The sequence below is a fragment of the Haemaphysalis longicornis genome, unplaced genomic scaffold (genome assembly GCF_048455015.1).
Source record: "Haemaphysalis longicornis isolate Haplotype H1 unplaced genomic scaffold, Haemaphysalis longicornis Haplotype H1 scaffold_10, whole genome shotgun sequence".
NCBI lineage: Eukaryota > Metazoa > Arthropoda > Arachnida > Ixodida > Ixodidae > Haemaphysalis > Haemaphysalis longicornis.
The window spans coordinates 42,290,333-42,316,778 of NW_027526204.1; positions in this window are offsets into that span (position 1 = coordinate 42,290,333).

The window sequence follows — 26,446 nt, forward strand, 5'->3', positions numbered from 1 at the left end:
GGTAGTCACAATTTTCTTTTTGTGAGGGGTCTTGTAATTCCGGCAGCAAAAAACAAATGCTACTTGACAGCAATATCTTCAACCACGAATACAAAAACCACTATCCACCGAACCAAGGCCTCGTGGCGGTATTCAAAAACCAACAGTAAGAAAACGTGAGGAGCGGAACGCGGGAAAACTGAATTGACATGAGCAAGCCTCCACTGGGGTTATCGTGGGAGGAGCAAGACACAATCGCAAATGTGAAAAGTGTGAAAGTTGAACGCGGGAACGGAGAGAGGCAGCATCGTAGCAGGGGTGACAGAAGACTATTGTCATTCGATATTTGTAGCCAGGTAAGCAGGCTGTACTTCCCCACGGTGGTTTTAAAGTTCGTGGTGTTTTGAGGCCTGTAGAGAAAAATTCCTGTGCCACTGATTTTCTATTTTCTTTTTTATATGGCTTGTTCTTTAAACAAAATTGGTTGTATTGCTGTTTGGAGAAGGCCCTGCTTTTGAAGTACTCAACTTGTATTTTTGTGTCAAGAGCTCCTCACGGAACACCTGGTCCATCTGGAAACGGTTTTTATTGTGGCTGCGAAGACTTAGCGTTTGGAGCGTAGTTTTTAGACGCCTGTCTAAACCGTTCAGTGCCATCTGTCACGTGCGTAATTTACCTAAGTTTCTGTTCTGTCACATGTGTGAGAGGAAGTGTCTGATGGTAAGTTACCTTCGGCTAAGATATGTCATTAGAAGAGGCATGTTACCTGGTGAATACTTTGAAGTTTGGGCTTAAAACCATGCCTAAACCGAAGGGCGCTGCTACCCAGGTGAGTGCCGGTTGTGCAGCCGTGCTCCAGGAGGACATCTTTTCTGCAACAATCTGAAAAGAAGGGATAGAACATAGTGATAGAGCCGAAAGTGCAGCGTACAGGCCAGAAGCGCGCAGTTGCGTTCTTGTTACGGTGGGTGCAGTTTCGCGAAGTCTGTGTGCATCCGGGCTCCAAGGGAAAAAGTTGTTTCCAACTTCCTCGCACGGATGTGTGCTGGCAAGCAATGCAGAAGCGTTTTGAGGTTTTCAAAATATTTGTTTACAGATCCTAGCATTGTGTCAAGGAGAGAAGGAAACTGATAAAAAAGCACATATTTACGTAGGCCTTTGGAACGTTGTAGGTTTGCGCGACGAACAGAAATACCCAAGAGTTTTATTGTTGGTCGCGTGTAAAGTCAAAAACTGTTTTCTATAATAATTAGGCACAACTTTCAATGCCTCACTAAAGGCGTGGGTCGTCCGCAAAAGGAGGAACTGCTGGAAAACCAAGTTTACTGAATTGGTTTTACAAAACGATGATGACGCTAAGCAAAAGCACATGAAACACCACAAGAAGAAAAGTTGCCGTAGCCGGAATTGAGCCCCAGTCCACCTTTTGAAGCGCACGTCTATCCAGTTGAGCAATCGTGACATCGTAGCATAAATTTGGATTTTGACTATGACATTGACTAAGATTGCGTGGGAGAAAGCTTCGAGCAGTCTTTCTCTTAAAAAAGAGGTTTTGAATTTGTAAGCTACCAGCTTGTTGGTGCAGATAGCGATATATCTATATTGAAAGGCTCTAGGAGTCGCCATGTAGAAGGCTGTATTGGTGTGGTTACAGCACTATGAGGACCTAGCCAGGAAGGGATGTTGATAACATGGTCGCCGCCGAGATGATGATGATCGCAGCCGCAATGATCATAAGGTGCACAACCAGAAGAGAACAATTTTGCCCATGTGGAAACATAACCTGTACCGCTGCTCACACTTATATCCCCTTCGTAAAAAGTGGTCGCCTGGCTGTTGCCTAGGGCGTGTTGGATCGCTGAACCTATGGCTTCAGCCGACAAACGTGAACAATTTTAGTACCGTGGTTGTGACGATCAGTCACGGATGTTTGAGAGCCATGCAATAATTGACCGGGGACGCTTACTGAAGCGCGGTATAAGGACGAATAAATCGCGAAACCTAGCTTTCTGACACACTGACACACCAGGTTTGAGTACGGCTGTCCATAGCAAAACATCGTCCTCTGTCCGGAGTAGATATTGCCGTGAGTCGCATTGCAGTGAGACTTCCGGAGATGCTGCCTGGCTTCAGTATTCGCAGGGGCAATTTGCGGCAGTACGCAAGGCGGAAAACTAATTGTCCAGAAACATTCTTTCGCAGTCGAGATCCGCAAAAAAGATGCAGGAATGGAGAACAGAAAGTAGTAGACGACCACAGACAAGATATTACGGCGAAAAACCAGTGGTGCGCTGAACGGCAGAAATGTGCACATACGTCAGAAAAGAAAGAATACCGTCCTAACTATTGTGATGGGGTCGAATATAGGCAAAAAAATCAAAAAAATTCACGCATCTCCACAAAGTCCATCATGACGAGTGGGCAAAGAACTGGGAATGGTTCTTACCGTAAATCACTTGTGGCATTAACCACTCGCGCATGTACATGAGTGCCAAAGCTTGTGTACAGTATATAAAATTACAATCCAATGCAATCCTATACAACCCAGTTTAATCCAGTTCAACCCATTTCAATCCAATCTAATGCAAATCCAATCCAATCTCACCCAATGCTCATCGCGCATGCGCAACACTGCGTAGACGGACGCCAAGCCCCGGAGCGAGGTGCGAAATTGCTTCGCCCTTCAAAGGTCAACATCAAAGCGTTTAGTCCACCCGTCCGTTTGGTGGCGATAACTCGAGGTCGTTTTATGGACCGTTTCGGAGGCACGAAGAACTTCCGCAAAGACTGCTGACAAGAATGTCTTCCCGCATTCGCTTAGAAGAGCGCATAGTGGACTCTGAGAGAACTGTGAGAACTCAAGAACTCTGAGCATCCGCTGTTGAACAGCACGCGGAAAGACCGGAACCCACTTGTCACCGGTAGGGTCGTAATTGTAACAATGTAGGACACCAATAAAGAGACAACAATTCTGCAGTTGACGTCGCTAGCGGCTTTTCTACGGCTCTCCGAAGCCGTTGAGTTGATCCATTAGTCTTCGGCAGTAACTGTCTGCCCTTTAGAGTGCCAACAAGTCTCCGAGGCAGTCGAGCTTTACGACGTCTAAAGGTGCAATTGACAGGCTGACGTGTGACTCAGGGGATATTGAACCATTTTGGACGAGGCAGAAAAACAGGAAAACACGTCTCCATTGATGTGCTTTCTGGCATATTTGTATGTCACAGTGAAATTATACTTTTTCAGAGACTACGGTGACCACGGAAAAGCGGCGTCCGTGCAGGTATCGGCGACATTTTTGTACTGCCCAGACAACTGCGCTACACACTTGTTCGGTGATTGTATAATTTCCTTCGGCAGGTGTCAGTGCACGGCTTGCGTAGGCCACAACGTTTCCCACTGAACATGCGTTGCGCTGTAACAGCACGGCACCGATGCCGTGCCATCTGGCGTCTGTGATTCGAATAGTGACGGTCGTTTGGTGAAAACGGTGGAGCTCCGCCGCAGACGTTGGAGCGTGCTTGAGATTTTCAAACGCTGCTTCGCAGTCATCAGACCATGTGTATGACGTGCCAGATTCCAGAAGTTTGTGTAGAGACGAAGCAAGCGAAGCGAAGTTTTGTATGAAACGCCGAAAATAAGACGCTAAATCCAGGAAACCTCGTAGGACTTTGTGACGGCTCGGTCGGAGAAAGTTTTGTACGGCATTGACTTTTTCTGGGTGATTGCGAATTCCGTCGTTGCTCACAACCTGTACCAGCACCTTGATAGATTGTCTCGGTAATGAACACTTTTTTCCATTTACTTGAAGCCCGGCGTTGGCAATGCCCGTGAGGACTACCTAGGCGGTGTAGGTGGTCATCAAAAGTGGAGGAAAAAATAACAATATTATCCAGAGAACATAAGCAGGTTCTCCATATAAAGGCACGCCAGAGAGTGTCAATCATTTCGTGAAATGTGGCCGGAGGTTTGCACTGCTGGAATGGCATCACGTTGTACTTGTAAACACCATTCGGTGTTGTGAGAGCTGTTTTCGGTTCGTCGGTTCATTGCATGGGAACCTGCCGATATCCAGAGTGGAGATTGAGCCGGGGAAGTTATTCGGAACCTTGCAAAGTATCCAGGGCATCATCAATGCGATGCTTCGGGTTCCAGGCTATTTGACATTACAGGCTGTTTTGTTTAGCGCCCGACAGTTCACAAAAAAGCGCACGAAACGATCTATTTTTGCATATACACAACAAGCGAAGACCAGGGACTGAATGAAGAACGAATGATATTCCGCTTGAGCATGTCGTCGACGTTCTCTTGTATGACTCTCCGCTCTGATGGAGAAAAGCGCTATGGGCGGCGGCGAACAATTCACAATCCACCTGTACAGATGCGATGTTCCGCCGCACATGTCTCTCCCAGAACATAAAAAAAACGTCGAAGGAACGCTGATGTTTGGTTGGTCTAGTGGGAAATCAGGACTTGTGACAAAAGCAGAGGCTGAGGCTGGTGACTTGGATACGTGTTGATTGGTTGAAAATGTAGAGAGCGTAAGGACAGAGTCCCAGTCGAAAAACACAACAGAAAAATACGACAGAATGATCCTGTGAGGGAATGGGACATCCTGTAGTCTGTAGTAAACCCTGTCCTGTAGTCTGTAGTAAATCCTGTCCTGTATTCTGTAGTAAATCCTGTTCTGTATTCTGTAGTAAATCCTGTCCTGTAGTCTGTAGTTAATCCTGTCCTGTAGTCTGTCGTAAATCCTGTCCTGTAGTAAATCCGGCCATGTAGTCTGTAGTAAATCCTGTTCTGCAGTCTGTAGTAAATCCTGTCATGTCTGTTTTCGTAGTAAATCCTGTCATGTCTCCAATTTCAACTAGTTTGGCATAAGAAATTTACTTCCCGTGATGTTTTTTCTATTAATTACCTGAAGTATGCAGGATATGCATAACAATTTCAATAAAAATATGACCAACAAACATAAGCATTTGGGTTCATTCTTGCCTTTCTGGTACAAGCTTGAAATTGTTTTCAGTGAATAACTGATTTCAGAAAGCTGTACCAAAAGGCATTTAAGCAATGCAACTAGTGGTACATTCATGCATGCAATACAAATGTTTGATGTTACGCAGACTGCACATGCCTGATCACAGTCCGAAAAAAAAAGCAGTTTGCGGTGCTTATCCATTTTATTTTCCTCTTTTTACAACACTGTTCCTGGGCACTACCGGGGCTTCACTTTTTGTCATGGAGAGGCTTTTACTGCCCTCTTATGTTGCTGTTACACCAAACAAATAATTTTTATTTCATTGCCAAATATAAAAACAAAATGTGGCGCGTTATTTGTATGCTCCATGATCGTGCTGACTTGGAAACGGTCAGAACTCTAATTTCTTTTAGTACAAAACAGCTTTCATCTGCACGTCATGCGAAACTGCGCCTGCTGCAAATTCACGGGAATCTGGACGCTGGTACACGCCGGACACGGAAACTCGTGGATCCAGCAGCCGCTGGAACCTAACGCTGGAACACGCCCGAGACCACGCCGTCTCTAGCGAATAGCGTGGCCGATGCTCGCGCTCTGCCTTTTTTTTTTAATAGCCGTGTAATTGCAAACCCGCGTAGCTGTTAACAAGAAATACAGAAGTCATTCCTTCAGGGAAACCTCAGTAGCGCTACAAAATTTAGCCAGACTCATTTGGGCACTTTTCAGCTGATTTGGCCGTGCTTCGGAAGCAGGGTCAAATCGCGTCCCATCATCGCGTTCCGTCAATGACGCTCAACCTGTTCATAAAAGCAAATTTATTCTCCCCGATAGAAAAAAAAATATTAAACGAGCATCGACAATAACCGTTCGAAAATTCGTTCCTTATATTAGTTAGGGCCATTAAAACACAAGTGAACAAATATTTCTTTTACACTGCAAAACGTGAGAGAACGTGAGAAAATTAAAATGGAAAGTCAATCTTTAGCGGGAATGCTTGCCTTTGTGAACCTTGTTCCGTTATTCGCACAGCAAGGCGTGGAAGGGTATCCTGTGGCGAAAAGCGCACGTCTCTGTGGTGCTGCACTATCTTGAAGAGTACGCACACACGATACCTGCCGAAGTCACGCAGGGATCGTTGCAAGTTCAGTCGATTGTCGAAGCACATCGCACGTATTCCAAATCACGCTGCCTGCGAGATTCGTCGTATTCACTCACATTAAAGTGTCAATTATCCCAAGCACCCCGGTTAGTCGTCGCTGGAGGAGTCCTCACATCGAGATGCTTGAAATCCGGACCACTGATCTTGCTTTTACCACAGCTTCCGAAGCTTCAAATGTTGCTGCTGACACTCCGCGGAGACATAAGATGCACGTTTTTACAAAAAAGTTAAGCCTAACTTCAACTAGGCAAAGCGCCGATGTAAAATGTGTACGAGCCACTGGGCCACGCACGCAGCCACCGCAAATTTTGACCGCGAGACGAAAAGCAGGAAGGAACAAAGCAGGAGGGAACAAAGGAAGGGTAAGGAGGGAACCGGCCGGTCACGAGAAGTTGTTTCGCGACCCCTCCTGACCTCTCTCGATTCTTCGTATTGTGGTCTCCCCGTCCCGCGAGTTCTGTCGCGCCGCGACATGCCTTCAGTGGTGACGATGCTTCCCCGAACTTCTTCCAGAGGGCCGGGCTAGAGGGAAGGCGCGCGTTTTCTTTCTTTCTACATTTATTTTTTTAACACATCTCGGCAATGCAGCGAGTTCACTGGCGCCGTTTCTTTTTTTTTTTTTCACACAGGTAGTGGCAACTGGTTCGCTGTTTTTAAAATCTTGTTTTAACTATTTCGCTTGATTGGACACATCTTTCGCGTTAAAATAAACAAATTGCTCGCTAAAAAAAACAAAACAAAACAACAGCACGCAGATTGAAACAATGGGGCTCTCAAAGACACCCAGAAATACATGTCAGAATGTGCACTGCAATTATTACACCACGTCTTCAAAAAGCACATCTTGCTTGTTTTTTATGCGTCCGTTTTGCCGAGGGGCTACCCTTGTTGCCTGATTCTTTTATCAAACATTGTCCACAGTACAATATATGCAATTGCAATTCACTCGAAGAACCCGAGGAATTTCCGAAGTTCTCTATGTATCCATTTTTTTTATTATGGGGCTACGCTTAGATGCTCCAACATTAGTGTGATTTGTGCTAAGTTGCGTTGTTAATTGCAAATTTGTAGCGAAGGTTTTTTCCAACACGGCCGGAATGCTAATGGCCGCACTGCAACAAACGTTCATTACAACGGACGCTTGCAATGCAATTGAACGAGATGACCGTCACTCGCACGCAGCATTGTTTCCGTGCAGCGCACGCTAAAAAAGTGGGATTTTGCTGCACCGCACGGGCCGCAAACACCAAGTTTCGGAGCATCTGCGTCGATCGCGGCGCTGGAATACAACCAGTCCACCCCTTAACCGGCGCGCGGCATTCCCGTGTCCAGCCAAGCAGCGGCACCATACCATCCCGTACTATCCCGTTCGTGCTATCCCCTTCGCATTGGCTAAAGCCCTGTCCCCAAAGGCAATGTCCCCATGTTATTCGATGCTCTCCAGCAACCTCCCCGCGTTGCTGTCGTTCAGCGCGGCGTTTTCCTATGTATTCCGTTCTTTCCGAGCTATTCCATCGCTCTCCTAATGCTGGAAAACGCAGGGTTTTCCGACAGGGTAAGCAAGAAATTTTGTAGCAATACTGAACGGTCTGCCATGTGACACTTTCGCAATGGATCTAAACTTCTCTTTCACACTATAAAAATCTGCAGGGACTACAAAATGATCTGTCGCATGGCAGATAATAATGGTAATTACGGAATGCTGAATGTAGTGGCTGAAGGACAGTCTGTGGGCCAACAGAAGTTTGTGTAGTGCCTACAGGGTGTCGCACAAAAACTGTAGTACAACAGAAATGTCTCATGCGACAGAAATTTTGTAGTTCTATTACAAAGGTTTTTGTAGTGGGGACTGCAGAATGTCGGTCGCATGATAGATATGTCTGTTGTACTACATAAATTTCTGTCATACGACAGACATTCTGTCATCATTCTGCAGAGATTCCTGTCTCACAACAGACCATCCTGCATTCCCAACAGAAATTCCTGTTGTGCGACAGAAATGCCTGTCGTACGGCAGATTTTCTGTAGTTGTACTACAGAAATTTCTGTCGCACGACAGGCCACCCTGTAGTCCCAACAGAAATTCCTGTCGTGCGACAGAAATGCCTGTCGTACGACAAATTTTCTGTAGTTGTACTACGGAACTTCCTGTCGCACGACAGACCATCCTGTAGTCCCAACAGAAATCCCTGTCGTGCGACAGAAATTTCTGTCGTGCGACAGAAATTTCTGTTGTGCGACAGAAATTCCTGTTGTGTTTTTCGACTGGGGTGTATTATTGTTGCAAACCGAAGCCATAGTGGCCCCTTGTGGTAGCAAAATTGTTTGGGCAGATGTAATCACTGCAACAAGGAAAGCGGAACCAGACAATAAACGAACGACACAGGAAGCTATGACTACGCCATTTCAAATAACTTTTCTGCCAGGTTCTATCAACACACTGCTATTGGCGACTCTGTACGAGGAGATGGACAAAAGTGTTTATTCTCCCAAGTACACAAGACAATCGGTCGTACCTACTAACCAGCGTTGCTTTGGTCTTTCGGAAACACTGGCAAAAGAGAAATCGGCGATATAAATGGTGGGTTGGCTACACGTGATGACCGCTGAGGATGACGACAGAAAACCTCAACCAAAAATCATTTGATGTGCAGTAGAGGACAACACTACCAACTGTAGGTAATGACGTGCGTTATCGATGAAAACACGAGCTGTGCGAAATCCGTAGGGTCAAAGAGTCAGACGTCATATGGTGTTGTAACGTTAAGGAATTCAGACCGGCCCCTGTATATACTGTAACACAAGCTCCTGTGTCTACTGAAGCTTCGGCCGTAATTCCTTTTATGGAAATAGTTAATGTATTTGTTGGCGACTCATCGGGATTTGAAGATTTTTTCCCTGATGCAGTTCCCCCCAGAAAACTACTGCTTTCACTACTGGACACTTGCTGGGGTCGGTGAAGCCGACGCAACAACGTGTGGCGCTGCGGCATGGTGTTGCGCAGATTCCACTAAGCTAAAGGCCGACCCTGCAGTGCTGCAAGCTGTAGCCGGCGCTGATGTTTCCTGACAAGGCGACACTGAACACTGCGGCGAAGTTGTATGCACAGTTGGCGTTGGAAGGTGTGGTGGTGTACAGGATGGCGTCGTTATGAGTGTGACCGAGGTGGGCGTGTCATCACAACCATGGCTTAAGTATTGAAAAATACTGTCTGAGACGCCATAGTGCTTAAGAACAGCCTTCTTCAAGTCGTCGTAGGTCGGTGGGCCAGGTGGTGGGAGCCGGAGCTTCGCGAGAAGCCCGTCAGGTAGCCGTGTCGCTGCGAGGTGATAGCGCAGTGGTTGGTTCCTTACGTTGTTGATGACAAAGTGGCTCTCGAGCTGAACAAACCATATGTCTCAGCGAGGGGTGTAGAAGTCCGGAAGGCCGCTGAGGTCTGGGAGGTCGAGATAAGCGCCCATGATAGCAGATCCGTCACCTAGTAAGGGTTCGGGTGCATGGGCCGAGGGCGGTGTCGTAGGAGGACTGGGGATGGTGACGGCTGCAGGTTCTGTTAGGATTGTCGTCTGCCGGGTTTTCATGCCGTAGTGGTTGAGGACAGTGTCTTTTAATTCGTCATACACACTGGGGCCTGGGGCCGGCAGCTGGATCTGCTCCATGAGGTCAGCAGGTAGCTTCTGTAATGTCACGAGGTACCTGATTTCCGGGGAGCAGATGTCATGTACATAAAAATGGCTCTCCGGGATGACGAACCATGCAGCGCGGTTAGTGATGGAGTCAAATGGAATCAGCAAGGAAAGGTCTGGGAGGGCGATGGACGTTCGTCGCGTGCCGTTGTCCGCATTGTGGCTGGGGAAGCAGCGGTGTGATGCCATGGCGAAGCCGCTTGTCTGGGTCACCAATTGTAGGCGGCCGATCAGGTGGTGCGGCCGAGCCCACGTTTGTTGTGGTTGAGTTGGCTGTGCCATAGACAGGATAAGGCGCGTAGAACGAGGGTGCCGTTCCAGAGGTGTGCCGGGTGCCGAGTGTCTTCCGTGCCAGCTGGCCAATCTGCTGATGATGATGGTGGCGCTGAAGAAGATGATAGCGGCGCTAACACATGATTCGCATATAGCGACACAAACACAGTTCGAAAGCTCCTAAGGGCAACGACACTCCTGGCCAACAACAGACGGCGACTCGCTCTGGTCATGCTCCTCAAGGGGGTGTGGCTAGCACGTCCTCCACTCATAGATCCAGCAAGCCCCAGTGGCGACCGAGTTCACGCCCCACATTGGGTGCGACGAACTCATCGTGGTTCTCAAGCCGAGCAGAACGCTGGATTTGAAGGCAACTTTTGCTCCAGGCCAAGTCGGATCCGCAGTGCGCAATCTCCTACGCGAATGCGGGAAAGTGGAACTGTCTGTGTGGCCGGTGTGGGAAAAAAACGTGATAGTGTGTGGACTCAACTCAGAGCCTGCCGCCCGACGACTGGTCGGTGATGTCACGCTGACAGTCGACGGCCGCAAGCTCCCCTTCCGGGGACATGCCAAAGTCACAGGCGACGTCTGCAAAGGGGTCATCACCATGGATCCCAATTATACGTCGTCCTCTCTCAAACCCAAGCTGCGATGGAAAAACGGCGACATTCTTTCAATGAGAAGGCTTGGCAGCAGCAACGTCGCTGTGGTCATCTTCGATGGGAAATTTGGTCCCCGCGAAATCTACTACAACGACCAGGGCATCCCGGTGAGATTGTACAAGAAAACGACCCCCGCCTGTCATCGTTGCGATACGGTGGGACACAGGGCGGATATCGCCCGAGACCGAAGCCGGGACGCTGCGACCAATGCGGCTCCGAGGTGGCTACCACTCCCGAGGGCCCTGTCGAACACAAATGCACTCCCCGTTGCCTCACCTGCGCGGGCGAACATCTTACCGGCCCCTCTGGATGCACCGGCAAATACCGGAAACCGATCAAGTCGGGAACCTCACCAACCACCGACAAACGGAAAGAAGACTTCAAGAAAATTTAAGCAAGCAATGGAAGCCACAAGACTTCGACCCCAGTGCCGGGCAGACCTGCTTCGGTCAAGAACAACACCGGACCCGGGACCGTGGCAAGGACGCAGATTTTCAGCGCCCAGAACTTTCCAACCCTGCCAAACGCCCAAAACGGGGTGAGCGTTTGAGTTAGGGCTGCCTCCCGGCCTCTCTGTTCGCCTTCCCTCTTCACAACCCCAACCGAAGTAGCCCTACAGCGACAAAATGCGGAGCTAAGGCGCCAGAGCGAAATTCTTGCGAACAAAATTCAAGAGTTAGAAACGAGGCTACCTGGGCTCACGAAGTCCCAAACAACAGCTGGGACATCGGAGCCAATGCAGCAGTCCGAGCCATCAGAGCGGGATGAGAGCGCCTCGGTCGCGTCTGGGGTGTCTAGCGCTTCCCGATGCTCAGACTGCACATTTGTACAACGTGTGCCACAGGTGGAACAGCGGCTGACAAAACTGGAACGCACTATAGAGGAACTGCCAAAGAAAATTCTAGAAGGAGTCAGGGTATCCTTTTCAGAGCTCTGGCAGCAGGAACTTTCGCAGATAATTCTAGCGGAAACTGACTCAGTCATAGACACAGTTCTGGATGGGGTCAGCACACAACTCAGAGACAATCGCTCCCGCTCACGATCCCCGCGATCGGATTCGCGTAGGCGTAAGGTGGTGCCTCGCCCGGCCACTACCCCCTTGGAACCACTGGTGCCTCCGTTAGAGACACCTTTAATCCAGGGAGGAGGCCATGTTTCCTAAATCTCAATAATCTTCAATCATGGCTAACCGACCGCAGCGGAAAGCCCGAAGCAAAATTCCAGATGAGAAATTCGTGTTCATATAATGGAACTGTAGGGGATTTCGGAATAGGAAAAAAAGGTCGCATGTCCAATTATATCTCCAGTCCATCGGCGATGGATGGACGGATGGACGGATCGATGGATGGATGGATGGATGGATGGATGGATGGATGGATGGATAGATGGATGGATGGATGGATGGATGGATGGATGGATGGATGGATGGATGGATGGATGGATGGATGGATGGATGGATGGATGGATGGATGGATGGATGGATGGATGGCGGGATGGATGGGTGGCGGGATGGATGGATGGATGGATGGATGGACGGACGGATGGGTGGATGGATGGATGGATGGATGGATGGATGGATGGATGGATGGATGGATGGATGGATGGATGGATGGATGGATGGATGGATGGATGGATGGATGGATGGATGGATGGATGGATGGACGGACAGACGGACGGACGGATGAATGGATGGATGGATGGATGGATGGATGGATGGATGGATGGATGGATGGATGGATGGATGGATGGATGGATGGATGGATGGATGGATGGATGGATGGACGGACGGACGGACGGATGGATGGATGGACGGATGGACGGATGGACGGATGGATGGATGAATGGATGGATGGATGGATGAATGGATGGATGGATGGATGGATGGATGGATGGATGGATGGATGGATGGATGAATGGATGGATGGATGAATGGATAGATGGCTGGATGGATGCAGTGTATAAGTGTACTCAAAGATTGTAAGTCTCCCTCTTGACAGACGGCGCACGCTGATTGGGAACTGGGGAAGGGCCGGTGGGTGGAGCAATCATGCGCTTGTTAAGGAGATGGCGCCCTATCACGTGTTGAACCGGATTTAAACAATTAACTGAGAGACAGGCTGCCCATAAGTTGAATTCATGTCATACGCGACAGCATGCTAAGCAGTACGCTTTACACGAGAAAACGTGGACTTTCAAACCAATTTCAAGACGGAAATCGAGACGGAATTTTCAGAAGGAAAATATGACATTTCGCTCGTATGTCTCGGCGTGCTTGTTGCTTCCGCTCGGCTTGTTTCACTAGATCCTGACAGACTTCAAATATATTTGGCAATTATAATGTCTACAAGGAAAAGGTGGATGGTCACAGGTGCATTGTCATCCATATTACGGTTTCGATGCGGAGCTGTCGGCGTCTCTGGACTTGGCGCCTTGGCGTGTTCCCTACATAGATGAGATAAAACCATTGGGTAGAAGAGGTATACAGCTTGCTGTAGAAGTCCGGTGTCTGAAGCTCGAACCATTCCAGCGGGATGCGTGTGAAAATGGGTTTCCCGGTGTGTTCTTTTAATAAGCCTTAAACTGACGCCGATGCAACGTTCGAGCGCGAGGCGATGTAAAGCGATTGTCCTGGTGTGTTAGTATTGTGACTACAAGAGAGGCCCACAGCCCGAGCCCCTGAGGTGCTTGGCCCTTCAAAAAAATTTGGATTGGCCAAAAGAAAACACAACTTCTCTTAGAAGTGTTCGTTGACTTTTGAGGGGGGCCCAAAAGGACGGACAAAAAAACTGGCGGTGTCAGGGGGCGCCCTCGGAAAAAGAATAGCAGCACGGCAGAAACACTCAAGCAGTTGCAGCGGTGACCCACAAATTCCAATGGCCAATGTCCTCGACAAAAGTGCGCAAACGAAGTGGTCATATAGATACTAGCGTTCGTACCCGGCGATGCCCTTGTGGGCCACTGTTTTAATGACTGATGGTTACAAAACTCACTCGGCTATTTCCTATTTCTCATAATTAGATAGCTCACAATATATTTGTAGAAATTAGCAAGTCATGCTGGCATTCAATACACGGCCTCCTACCGGAGACGTGTGGAAATCGGAAACTGCTGGAAGCCTCCTGAAACATAAATACCAAGATGGTACGCTGAAACTACTACTAACCGATGGGAAGTATAATCTCAGTAGATAAGAATGATGCTACTCAGTGATGTATAGTGGCCCCTGGGCATTGCGGGATACTTCAGCTAGTCTTAGAAGGAACACAAAACAAGCTTATACACTAATAAATCTGCCGCGGGGTATACACGAGTCATTGTCATAATCACGTAGAAATGAACCGTGTCATTAAATGGTATCCCTGCTAAGGGGAGCCATGGTCCAGGTCTTCCTTGCGTTGTTTTTCGGTTTCATTTTTGGTGCCGTTAAACCTGGGAAGACGACTGAACGTGACGAAGGAGACCACCGACGTCCCCTCCGGCTTGAGGTTCGCAGAACCTTGCTCTTTTGACAGTTGTTTACTCTGCTCATCCCCATCCTCAGCCAAAAGTCAGCATGGCTGGCCCTTTGCACGTAGTGACGACCGACCGAATGCGTGCGTTGAATAAGCTGTGCCGGCAGCAACGCATCCTTCGTGGCGCTACTGCGAGACTGCTCAAGCCAGCGACGAATTTTCCGGAGGCCACCCTAGCGTCTCCGTACGACCTACAAGAGGCCATTGACAAGCTGGAGAGCAAGTACACCGCACTTGATGGCGCAGATCAGAAAAGTATCGATGTTTTTGGTTATTATGAAGTTGAATGTGACTACTTCGAAGCCTGGACGTACCAAGGAAAGATATATCATGCCGTACACCGCCTGCGCTCTGCCTTGAAGTCTCCGAAGGCTGTGAGACAATAAACCGACGTAACTTTCGCACATACTGATGATCCTCCTCAACGCGGCTCACGCACATCGACCTCGGCAGTTGTCTTGCCGAAGCTACAATTTCTGTTTTGACAGAGAGCCACGAGGGTGCACGTGGATTGGGGTCCATGTGGAGACGACGGCCAACAGTCACCTGAACCGTCCCGATGTCGTCAATGTGAAGACTGCGAACCGTTTTGAGCTCTACTTGTCTGAGCAGCAGACAGATTTCTTGATTTTCACGTCCGTGGCGGGGAAAGTCAGATGAAATCGCTTTGCACCCGCCATGACGTCCGCAACCTCGACTCAGTCTAGCACTATGCGAGATGCTCCTCTCGGGACCTACTACTCAATGACGGCAGATCAAGAACCTGTTCCGTCCAACGATACGAGCGATGCAGAGAGGGCTGGCTACCTAGGACAGAACAAGATAAGATGATCAAGAACAATTTGTCTGGTAACATCCCGCAAGGCCTTGTGCAGGACCAAGGCGTCGTTTCAGCTAAGTATGCATCATAGCAAAAGGCTGAAGATTGGGCTAAACCCAAGAACATGCTGGTCGGACCCAACAACAAGACAGCGTCCATCGTTCCAACGAGAGGAATTTCGGAAGAACGTGAGGCTCCGCCAGCCACACACAAGAGTATCTCGGATGCTTCCGTGCGAATGGAAGACAAAGAACATCAGGTTGAGTACAGGAAAGACAAGATAGAGCCTCCTCCGATCATACCTCTCCGAGGAAGAGGTATGATCAGCCGATTTGAGCCGACGAAGAATTTGGCGGGCTATGGGTACTGTCAACATCGTATCAGCCTGCGCACCCAAAATAAGCATGCGTTCCCTGCAGGTCGGAGACACTGGGATGGAAAATTTCCCCTTGCGTCGTACTCTGACCATACGACTTTCAAGGGAGTCTACTGGAAGTTGAGAAGGGAAAAGAGACTCGATGAAAACTGGCAAGTCTAGATGGGCGATTCAGCGTGGAGCAGTAGAAAATATGTAAAGACCAGAGCAACAACGCGTGTCGCTGCAAGGAACCCGAGGATCCACTCAAACTTTTAATGGACGATGGGACTCCGTGTGCACATCCTTCGAAAGGAAACGTCATAGAGAACCACGCTAGAATTTGGTTGAGAAGCATTAGCGGTGCAACCTGCGGAAGCCAGCGACTAGCCAGCAAGTTCCCTGTGCAGTGGATGGCTGGTACTTGAGCGAACACACGAACATTGCGGGCGCGGGAAGATGTTGAATACCCGCTTGGTATACACCAGTCATATCATCATTGCGTAGAAATGGATCGTGTCATTGAATTTGTTATTCCCGCTAAGGGCAGCCATGGCCCAGGTCTTCCTTGCGTCGTTATTCCGCTTTATTGTTGCTTTGCCTCCGCGAATTCCTTTTCTCGACAACCTCGCAAAGGAGAACACTCGGGAAAAATAAAACAGTAGGAAGGTAACAATAACATCTCGCATCTATACGACCGAAGCAACGCAAAGTTGGGAGAGGAAACAGAAAAAAAGAGAACGACGAAAAGTGCGGAATATACAGAGACACAATTGCGGCGTTGATCAAAAGAAAGCCGAACCATTAAAGCACCACTAATGTGTCTCCGAACTTTTTCTTTTTTACACACTGTAGACATGCATTTGTGGTTACGTGTGGCATGTCGATCTCTTCAGTTTGCTTGAAATTTTGTTATCCTTTCCTGACCATTCTAATCTCCTGATTCATCCATATTCTTCTGCAAAAAGTGTCTCAGAAATTTTGAAACGCGACATGGCGAACCCCTGCCGCTACCTACCATTGCGCCTCGGCCTACTTTTATCTACGTCTTTCTACTTTCACCTACGTTTATCTACGGAAGTGATTATAAGGCTACTACTAGTTTTTAACCTGCACCATGTTCTAATTTGTTTTTTGCTTCCCTCCAGGGTCCTTTCTTGAGCAGTTGAAGACATGATGTAATTACGTAAGACTAAAATAGCTGATTCACTACATCAAAGGTTGCTACAGCTCTTACGCAACAGCAAATTTCTTTTTGTATTTAGCAGAGCATGGCTACCCTGTTCTCGTGTGCTGGTTATACAACGCAGATAGCGTACCTTTAGGGTCAGCAAGACGTTCTTCATATCCAAACCACCAAAGTGCGTAATAGTAATGTCGATGAAGCCGTAGTGGAGTATTCGGTGGTTATAGAGCTCCCTCAAGATTCCGTTGGATGCAGGCGACTTCAGCTCATCTCTTGCCTGGTCACGCCCCCTGCGACAAATGTTTTTGGTTATAAACATGTAGCGCATCTGGGTAGAAAAGAAAATTTTGCTGATGTTTTTGAGGTCTCACATGGCTTTATAATGACCTTTATCCCAAAATATAACGTCCAATCTCAGGTTCGTTGAAGAGTTAATTTTTCTACACGGATCTGCTTGCTCGAAACATCCATGAAACTGTACTTATAACAACCGTTTGCAAAGGCAACAAAGGGCCATCAGTTTATGGCTTGAATTATTCAGCCTGATTGGACCAGTATCCAACCTGTTTCGACCAACTGTTGCTTCACCAGGGATCCCTTCTTGTAGTTTTGTGGATGAGCTTCGAATAGCTGATGATTTTTTATGCGCTGCTGAGACACCTTCGCTTGACGTAGATGGTTTTGGGAGAGTAATGATTCCTTTTTTATGTCCGTGGCCAGTGTGAACTATATTCTAGTTTAACAAGCTCAGTTCTCCCTTCTGAAGAACGTGTGCTGAATGGAAGCCTCCTATGCACGCGGAAATATCTTAGGCATAAATAAATATCTCTAGGACAATAACAGTTCCCTGTTTTCTAATAGCACGTCACCGTACCCTCATGACTACCGTAGACCCTCTTGGATGTTCGAAGCGTTAGCCTAGTGCGGGATTAAAACTGATCATAAGCTCATCGCAACGCCACCTTAGCTAGCTTTAGTACAGGGGTTTTTGTTGCTTGCTGGGCAACCTGTTGACCAACCTGCCAAGTACCCAAGTTGCACTAGGGTACCTTACAATCAAGCCAAGTCATCTATAGCTGTTTAAGACAAACGCGTTTTTGTAGCTTCAACTGTGTGGATTTTAAAGTAGAGTTACCTTTGTGTACTCTTAGTGAGAGATACCACCTATCCATTGGGATTATCTTGCTCAACCACGCAACGCCAGCGCAAGAGAACCACATTCAGTGGGCGCCATGTTCATTTCATTCAGTGTCGAAGTAAATGAGGCGTGTTACAGGTACTGCTAAGGAAACACGGGGGAATGCGGCGCAGAACATTAAACACCAGAGATCTTGGCACTCACCACTCAACAAGTCATGTCAGTCGAGTGTCGTGAGGAACAGAATAATATAAATAATTCCTAATATAAACTTGCCCCGACTTGTGGGGTACAACTCCAAACCGATTGCGTGCTACAGGGTTCGGGCAACGCTCCCGGCTCGGTATCGCGGGCGAGTCAGGTTGTTGTTTCGTTGCCGAACATCCTAGAGTGTCCAAGTACAAAGTAGAGTCTAATCGTTTCTTCTATCTTTTCATAGTGAGTGCGTGCCTTGGGGGTGGGGGGGATTACATAGGAAAGGAGGTGTAAGCATGTCTGTTGGGAGTAAGTGTACCTGTTCAAAAGATTCGTGGGCTGCGTGTATTTTTGGACCGCTCGGACGATGGCGTATATATTTGGTTCGGCGCTTTGTGGGTTTCGGTGCCTTCAATTTTTACGGTAGCCCATCCCCGTAGTTTTGGTTGCTTGCGTTCACGGCGACGCAGCTCCATTCATAGCTATAAAGCAGTACTACGTGCATGGTAAACAGCGACGAAAATAAAGGAGATCGGCGGACATGGAGCGATCGGTAGTTTCACCTCTTTCCACAGCCACGGTGTTCGCGTGTGCACGATTCTGTAACCGGAAGGTAAAAGTCATACCCGCTTTACGAGCACCGCTTTTTATTTCGCTTGTATAGCTCTTTGAATGTCCCTCAGCAAACAAGACTTCGTATGAGTGCTCTTCTGTCGTGAATCCGGCGATTGAATTCCAGTGGTTGCAGATACTCTCTCAGGTCCGAGCATGTATGCTAAGAATGCCTCCTATGTGAGAGCCGGAACCGTCACTTTACAGACGTCACTCTTCCTATCGCCGTTCAAGTTGCTCTTATATATAGACCTACGTCCGCCATGGAGCAGAAAACATCAACGGCCTAGCTACTAAGCATTGTAGAAAACATTCCAACTACTTCCAGAACCGGAATGTAACCGCTGTGTCTCAGAATATGTTTACGTTTTGTAGATGTACTGACCGGCCGCCGAGAAGAATCCTCTGGATGTTGCCGGGTAATACCTTAGGAGCCACGCACTTGTGTTGTTACTGGCCATCAAGCAAATAGCTTTCTTGCTGCGACCCAATGACTTACTCAACGTAAAGGTAAGTGACGGTCTAAGTTTTTTTTAATACAGAGGATGCAAGACCACTACCTAAGAAGTTAAATTTTGCCAGCCACATTTTGTTTATATTTATTAGTCAATTGTTCTAGGTACCCTAAATACTCAAGAGAGCATTACATAGGGGGGGGGGGGGGGCATGAGTTCAAAACCGATGAAACATGCAATAGTGCAAAAAGAGAATACAATGTAAAATATTCCAAACATAAATGTATCTAGCTCTGCATCTCACTTGGCATGGAAAAATTTCTAGTGCGAAAAGGCAGAGATGTGGGTTTTCCACTACGCGTCATTTTATGTTAAAGCAGGACGCGGTGCAAGGAGGTATCATTTTCTGCAGTGAGTTAACCATATTTGAACTTTATGATCCTTTTGTTATAATAGGACCTGAACAGGTTATTGGTTTCGTGAATGCAAAGAGCAACAAAGGCTACCCGGCCTGTTTGTTCGAGGCAAAGGATATTCAAGCAAATGATCTTTATAATTCCCTGCCCCATGACCATTAACTCGTTGCCTAGAAGATGGCACTATTAGCTATGGCGCCTTTCCCTTTAAAAATGATGCGGTTGTTTCTGCTCTCAGGTTTTCTATAACTGCTCGACTTTTACGTAAGGTAAACTTTTTCAAACAGCAATGAAAGCGTGTCGGCACAGACGACCAGCGAGTGTGTGTGGTTGTCGCTAGCGCCTATATGCACCGACAAGGTCTGAGACAGCGTGTAGGGATTTTCATGTAGAGAGTTCAAAATTGTTAACAAAAACACGAGAACGCATGGCTTTCGATACGTGCAGCGCACTATGCTGATGGCCACCGGCGTGAGGAGCGAGATTAGGTGATGGCGCTGCCTTGGCTTGGCATGTGAAAGCACTGCCGATGCTTCCTTGTTTTGGGGGGAGAGATTCGGCACCAAAAGCCCATCACCACGACCGCCAGCAACGCCTATATTAAACATTATCTGACGCTGGTAACCAGTACAGTCTTGTCATCACCTTTCGTATGGTTCCGATATAAAAAAGGAGATCGTGGGAACCAAACCAAAGACAGCGCTGGTTATCAGCGTCAGATAATGTTTAATATAGGCATTGCCGGTGCTCGTGGTGAGGGCCTTTTGGTGCCGAATCTCTCCTATCAAAACAAGGAAGCATCGGCGGTCGCATTCACATACCAAGCCAAGGCAGCACCGTCACCTAATCTCGCTGGTCATGGCGTAGGCCATCAGCATGCTGCGCTGTACGTATCGAAAGCCATGCGTTCGGGCGTTGTAGTTAACAGTTTTGACCTCTGTACATCTGTAGCGCGCTGTAAATATATTCTTCCACCTTGGTCTGTAGGTGGCAAAATTAAATCAGCATTCGAATCGCTATCTTGTGCTGCTCTGTAGTGATGACGCATGGTTTACAGGACTGCTTTGTCTGTTTACACTACACTTGTTGTGTTTGGTTGTTTTGCTCGGTTTATTCCTTTGAGTGATGCACCAACTCACCGATATCCCGTTTTCACTGAAATTCTCCACGTGCGTAGCTCCGCATATTCTTTTCCCAGTTTGACCAAACATTATATAGCAATCAATTAGTTGCAAGTTGGGACGTACTGTATCAATATTTATGTCACCTGGCATACCGATATGCCGTCGTCAGATAGCAACAAATACATAAGAGCCGTGTGTTTTTGAAGAATTAAATGCCAATTACGGTGAAAGCTCGTAATGAGAACTTCAATATTTCAAATTATTGGATTATTCTTACAGCACAATTTGGTTCGGCCAAGTATACATAGAAGTCTGCGTGTAAAGAGGACCTCTGCTTCTAACCATATTGGTTATGCCATGGATAATGCGACATAGGCGACACCGCAGCAGTGATTTGGCACATCGCCCACAGGGAAACAGACGCACCCTTTGGCACACTCAAGGTCGCTTAGGACGGTGAAGGCAAAATAGCGTCAAATCAATGTAAATGTCCAATGATGGACGTTTTGGAAAACACATTCTTTCCAAGCAGACAGTGGTGCGCGCGGTGCGCTTAAAGGTGAGGGTATCAAATCAGAGGTAAGAAACGCAGAACCTGTCACTGCCAATGACGAGGAACATAAAGACGAAGCATACTTACATAGCGCGGCAGTCTGATCAGAAGCTATTGCCGGATGAAACGCCCCCCTCTCCTCTTTCAATTTCAAGAAGACGAACGTGAGGCTCTCCGCTGAATTTGTTTGTTAGAGTAACAAGTCCAGACGGTCGCACTCAGGGAGCAGAATCAAGGCCAAATTACGTGATTTGTAAAGCTCAAAGGGCTGACATTCGGTAAGCCTTTCTAATTTCAGTGTACGTTTCTTATTGTTAACTTTTATTTGTTCGAACTTTCAATTATTCGAAATGAGATGGCGGCCCCTTGCGGTTCGGTGTATTGAGGGTTTGCCATAGAAACAGGGGGTTATATGCTAATAAATTATGGGATAATATTGCGGAGCAATCGCAATTCTACCAGCTGCGCTTAAGAGAAAGAAAAGGCTAGGTTTGAAACAAATTACGTGTTTTTGGTAAAGACAGCTATGCATCCCCCCTTTCACTTTATCTCCGTTAACGCGAACAAATCGCACAAAGACCTATACATTATTCTTAAATCCGAAAAGTAAATTGTTAAGTCTTCAACTAACAGAGCCGTCAAGGGAGGAAAACAAGCATTGCCAACGCAATGAAAATTAAGATGGCTTTGCTGCGGCAAGTTTAGAAAAGGGCTGAAAAAGGTCGTGCACATTGCTTTTTCACAATTCTCGAACCCCCACCTCTGGTACTTGCTAATGGGTGCGGAATAACAGGTTATGATCACCTCGAAGAGACGCACGAAAGATGGCGTCACAGACGTGCCCAGGCACGTCGGAAGTGCAGACCACCGAGAGGGAAGAGCACCCGTCGCTGACTCGAACACAACCGCCTGTAGTGAGGTTCCTAATAAAGGGGAACAATGAAAGGAGGCATGCAGCCTAATACCTATATATAGGAAAGTGACATCTTGACCTGGCTAGATAAAAAATTTGAGTGGAAGGAAAGGAGAAACGCTTGAGGAAAGGCTGGAAAGCGGAGTTCATAAAAAAAGGATAATAAGAAGAGGGTGATTGCCACTGCCTTTGGGGCAACCGCGCAAGTAGGGCGACACAAAAACAGGATCGGCGTCATGCTGCGTTTCGGAGACGAAGCTCGACAAGAATTGTGACGCGGGAGGCGAAAGTGCTAAGTATATGCTGTCCACGGTAGTCCCGAGCCTTGGAATTTGCAGAGTGCAGATTTAAGCAGATCAGGTGCTGGCGAGCAGGAGCTTACGCTTGATGGCCCGGCACCGCACAGTTCCCATCAAAACGACCAACCATTCAGGGCAGCGACCTGTCACCGGCAAAGATCGCAAACCATTGCCAGCGTGAGCGGATGAACGCGAAAATATTTCCGCAATCCACGATGGGAATAGCAAAACTGTTGGAAACACAGCTGCCTCTTAAACACCGGCGCACACCCGACAGCTGCAACTGCAAGTCTACCAACGTGTTATGTTACGAGGGGCTAAGAAGCGAATGCCAACCTGCACACGTCAGCTGCATCGTTTCTAGAGTCCACATGAATGACGGAGGGAGCGAAATTTTGGAAGTGACAAACGCTCCCCCGATTTCTGCGGGGCAGAAGAGGAAACTTTATTGAGCAAAAATAAATTGTGGCGTGGCTTCCATGTCCGGAAGTCCATGGGCAATCTTGGCGTTCGCCGCTCGTTAATCCAAGACAATCTGGTCGTCGAGGCTCAAGCTGGATAACATGTCCTCCCACTGTTTACAGGAAGGGTTGGGAAGAGGGGGAAGTTCGGGGTTTCAGTCACCTTCCCAGACAATGTGATAGAGTGTGCCTGAATTTCCGCAAAACGCACACTACGGAGAGTATTGCGTAAGAAATAGATGATTTAGTCGTAGTGGGTTTATGAACGTGTTTGTTTGAATTCTTCGTAATGGGTTTTCCTGAATTTTAGACCAACTTGGTTCAGCAGGGGGAAAGGTCCTCCTACCTACACTATAAACTTGTGTTATTTCCTGGTAAGTCTCAATCGACCCCTCTGAGGCCCCATTTGTGAGAGGGCGGGCCAATACATGGGCTGTGTCGTTGCCCGGGAGATCGGTGCGGGCAGGGGTCCGCACAATTCTGACCATACGAGAGGGAGGTGTTCTCCTGAGGAAGCGCAGTGGTGGCGGTGGTGGTGGTGGTGATTTATAAGGAAGACACGGATGAGAAAAAAACTGGGGATATTGTTGAACTCAACGGAAAGTTCCCCCTCATACAACCCAGTCCAGGGAAGGGAAATGTGGTTCAAAGAATAGGAACACAAAGAGAGGAAAAAGACGTGACTGAGGTACAGTCTATGTAGCGTTCGTTATAATCAAAGGCTCGGCGGCTACAAACGATACACAAGTCCTGTCACAACCGGGAGGTTGAGCTGGAGCTGGAAGACCTCCCGTTGGAAGACGTCCCGACCCGTTCGAAAAAGCAAGTCATCCAGCTTGTGGCTTGGTGCACCGCGTCACTGGAGGGCGACCCAGAGTTCCTCCCTCGCGGTGTCATGCTGGTGGCAAGGGCACAGTAAGTGCTCGAGCGTCTTGGGCTCTGGGTAGTCGGCGCAGGTGGGAAATGCCCGGCAGCCTTGGTGGTGAAAGCGGGCTCCCACGTTGCAGCAATTAAGCCGCAGGCGAAGCAGGAGCGACCGGGCGTCTCTGCTGATGGGTGCGAGTAGGACCCACGGGGTTCTATCACTGACCACTCAGGCATCTGGATGCAGGGCCTCCACCACCCGGGCCAGGATAGTACTTGCTGCGTCGAATGGCACCACGCCCCGGAGGATGGAGCCCCTGCGTGGTGAGCAGCTCCCTTGGCGAGCAGCACTCTTGCCTATCATGTCCTATCATGTCGTCGTGCGATGGCAGCCAGTGAAGTCGCAGTGGACACCTCTGAAACTCCACCGCATGACTCTTGGCCGCCAGCGGCCGCTCTACGTAGCCGCTGGAGCTGGCTGGCTGGTCGGCAGCTATTAGACGGATGAGGGTAGACCGGGAGTCAGTCAGGATGATGGCCACGCTGTTAGAGAAACCGCGCCAGCGCGTAGCTTCTCCATGCCGCTTGACAATCCATGATTACCCTAATCGCAGTGGTTTGGGTTATAGCCAAGGTGATCGCCCCTTCCGCTGCCTTGATGGAGCCGGTCTTGATTGTGAGATCGGTGAGTGCTTGATCCCTTCAGGGTACCACTCCAACCACTGCTCCTCGGTACGTCGGTATGGGGCGGTCTCACTCTACACTGCTGTGGAGTTTTTGCGGTGCCGCTTGTCGAGTGCTGCTGCTCCGGCATTGCTCCTCGCCTCACAATGGTCTTGGTGAACATTTTCCGCCAGGTTTGGGACGTAGATGTTTCTAATTTCTAGTAAAAGCGTCTGTGGTTGCTGTCACCCCTGAGCCTGCCATTAATAATTTGCCAACAGTAGTCGTCCCGCAGGGAACAAGAATAATCGCGGGTTCTGGCTTGCGAGGTTGGCGTCAATGAGTTATTCGGCTGTGCTATGAAGGCTGATATTGAGCAGGCGGACCTTTGAGGTACTCACGGGTAATCCTAAAGGACTGCTTGTAGGCCTTTTGGATGACTACGTTTACTTTTTCATGTTCTGACTAGGAGAGCACTGTGCAAGGGGATTGGAACGTTATCCGGAAAATGACATCATAGCGTACATCCACCGTTGGTTCGTCCTAGTGTCGTCGTGCACATGCGCTCTGTAGCGCAGAAGGGTCGCTACTTGAATGTAGAAGCTGCTGTATGTGACCATTTATTCCACATGGCCCGGCCGCGGGTAGTTCTGCATTTCCGAGGAAGAGGCCGCGCTTTGAGAGGTTCGGCGTGAAAAGCATCCGCTAGAGACGATAAGTCACGCTTGCAGAGTGTCGTACGAAAACGTCGGCCAAAATGACGAACTCACTCTGTTCTTGAGCCACATAACTTCATTAAAATTCCATGCGACCGATGTCAACCACTGCATTACAACGATACTAAAACTCAACTTTACGTCCGTCAATGATCACTTATAACAGCTGCGCCATTCGAGACTTTACAGTGAGTGCAAGCTTCCCTGAATTTTTTTGCAGTTCTTGACGCGTCTGCTAACGTCGGCATTATGGTGCGGCCATAGGCAACTTGAAAAAACTAACAAGGTGCATTTCCTACGTTGAATAATAGCAGGAATGAATGTGAACTTGCCAGCCATTCTCGGAGTGGAAATGAGTGAAGTTTTCGTAATCCGCGGACTTGAAGAGAATGGAATTTAGAAAAGTGGTCTTTCCCCGGAATGGAAATGGAAGAAAATGTGGACGCTCATCCCGGCCCACTTCTCTCCGCTACAGCGCTCAAGTGTGCTCGCTCACGGCTGCTGTGCGGCGTGCACTCTGTGCGGAAGGGCGATCGATTCATGCCAACACACGACACGCTCACTGGCATTAAACGCTCACAGGCAATAGACAGCATTAAATACGCTGACCGTAAAACGTTAGAATGATCCAAGACAACTATTTCCCACTTTCTCATTCCCTGCGTGTCGGCTCTCCCTGGGACTTGCGCATTTTTATGTTCCCTCCCCTAGTCGCCGCGCTGCCCGCGACGTGTATCGCGCGGAGAGTGGATAGGAGAGGGGGGTGGTGAGAACGGTCAACAGAATTCGTGACAAAAAGATGGTGGTGAAGACCCGTTTACTCTCCCTCCTTCCCTCCCTTCGTCCTCTCTCTCTCTCTCCGTCTCTCTCTCTCTCTCCGTCTCTCTCTCTCTCTCTCCCCAACTACCACGACCTAGCCTTGCTTTTGTGCAATGCCCATGTGCTTTTTTTTTAGAATGTAGAAGATTAGTTGGGTTCGCATTATTGCAGGCTATGTTTTCGGTTACACCATACACAAAGTTAGAGAGAGCACAGAATCAATTACGGGGACAGCACAAACGCCCCTATCAACTTGTTTATTACAAGTGCAATATTTACATGAACATCAGGGGGGACAGCAAGATGCCGCAATAAGAAGCTTCAAGAACACCGCTACACATGCCACCAAACGGCAGTCTGTCACTGCACTGCATTATTGCGATTGCATTACGGTGTTTGAAAATACTTCATTTTTAGCAAAACAACCGGTTAACCAGAGGCGAAATTTTGGGACTGCTTCCCATATTAAGCGAACAGAGCGCATGCGTGAGTTCATGCTCAGTCATTCTGACCACGCCTGAAATAGGCTTATGGGAGTCGAAAAAAGGAAAGAAAAAGCCGCAAGTGCATGGGGCCGACTACCAGCCGCGACGGCCACTTTTGTGAAGGAG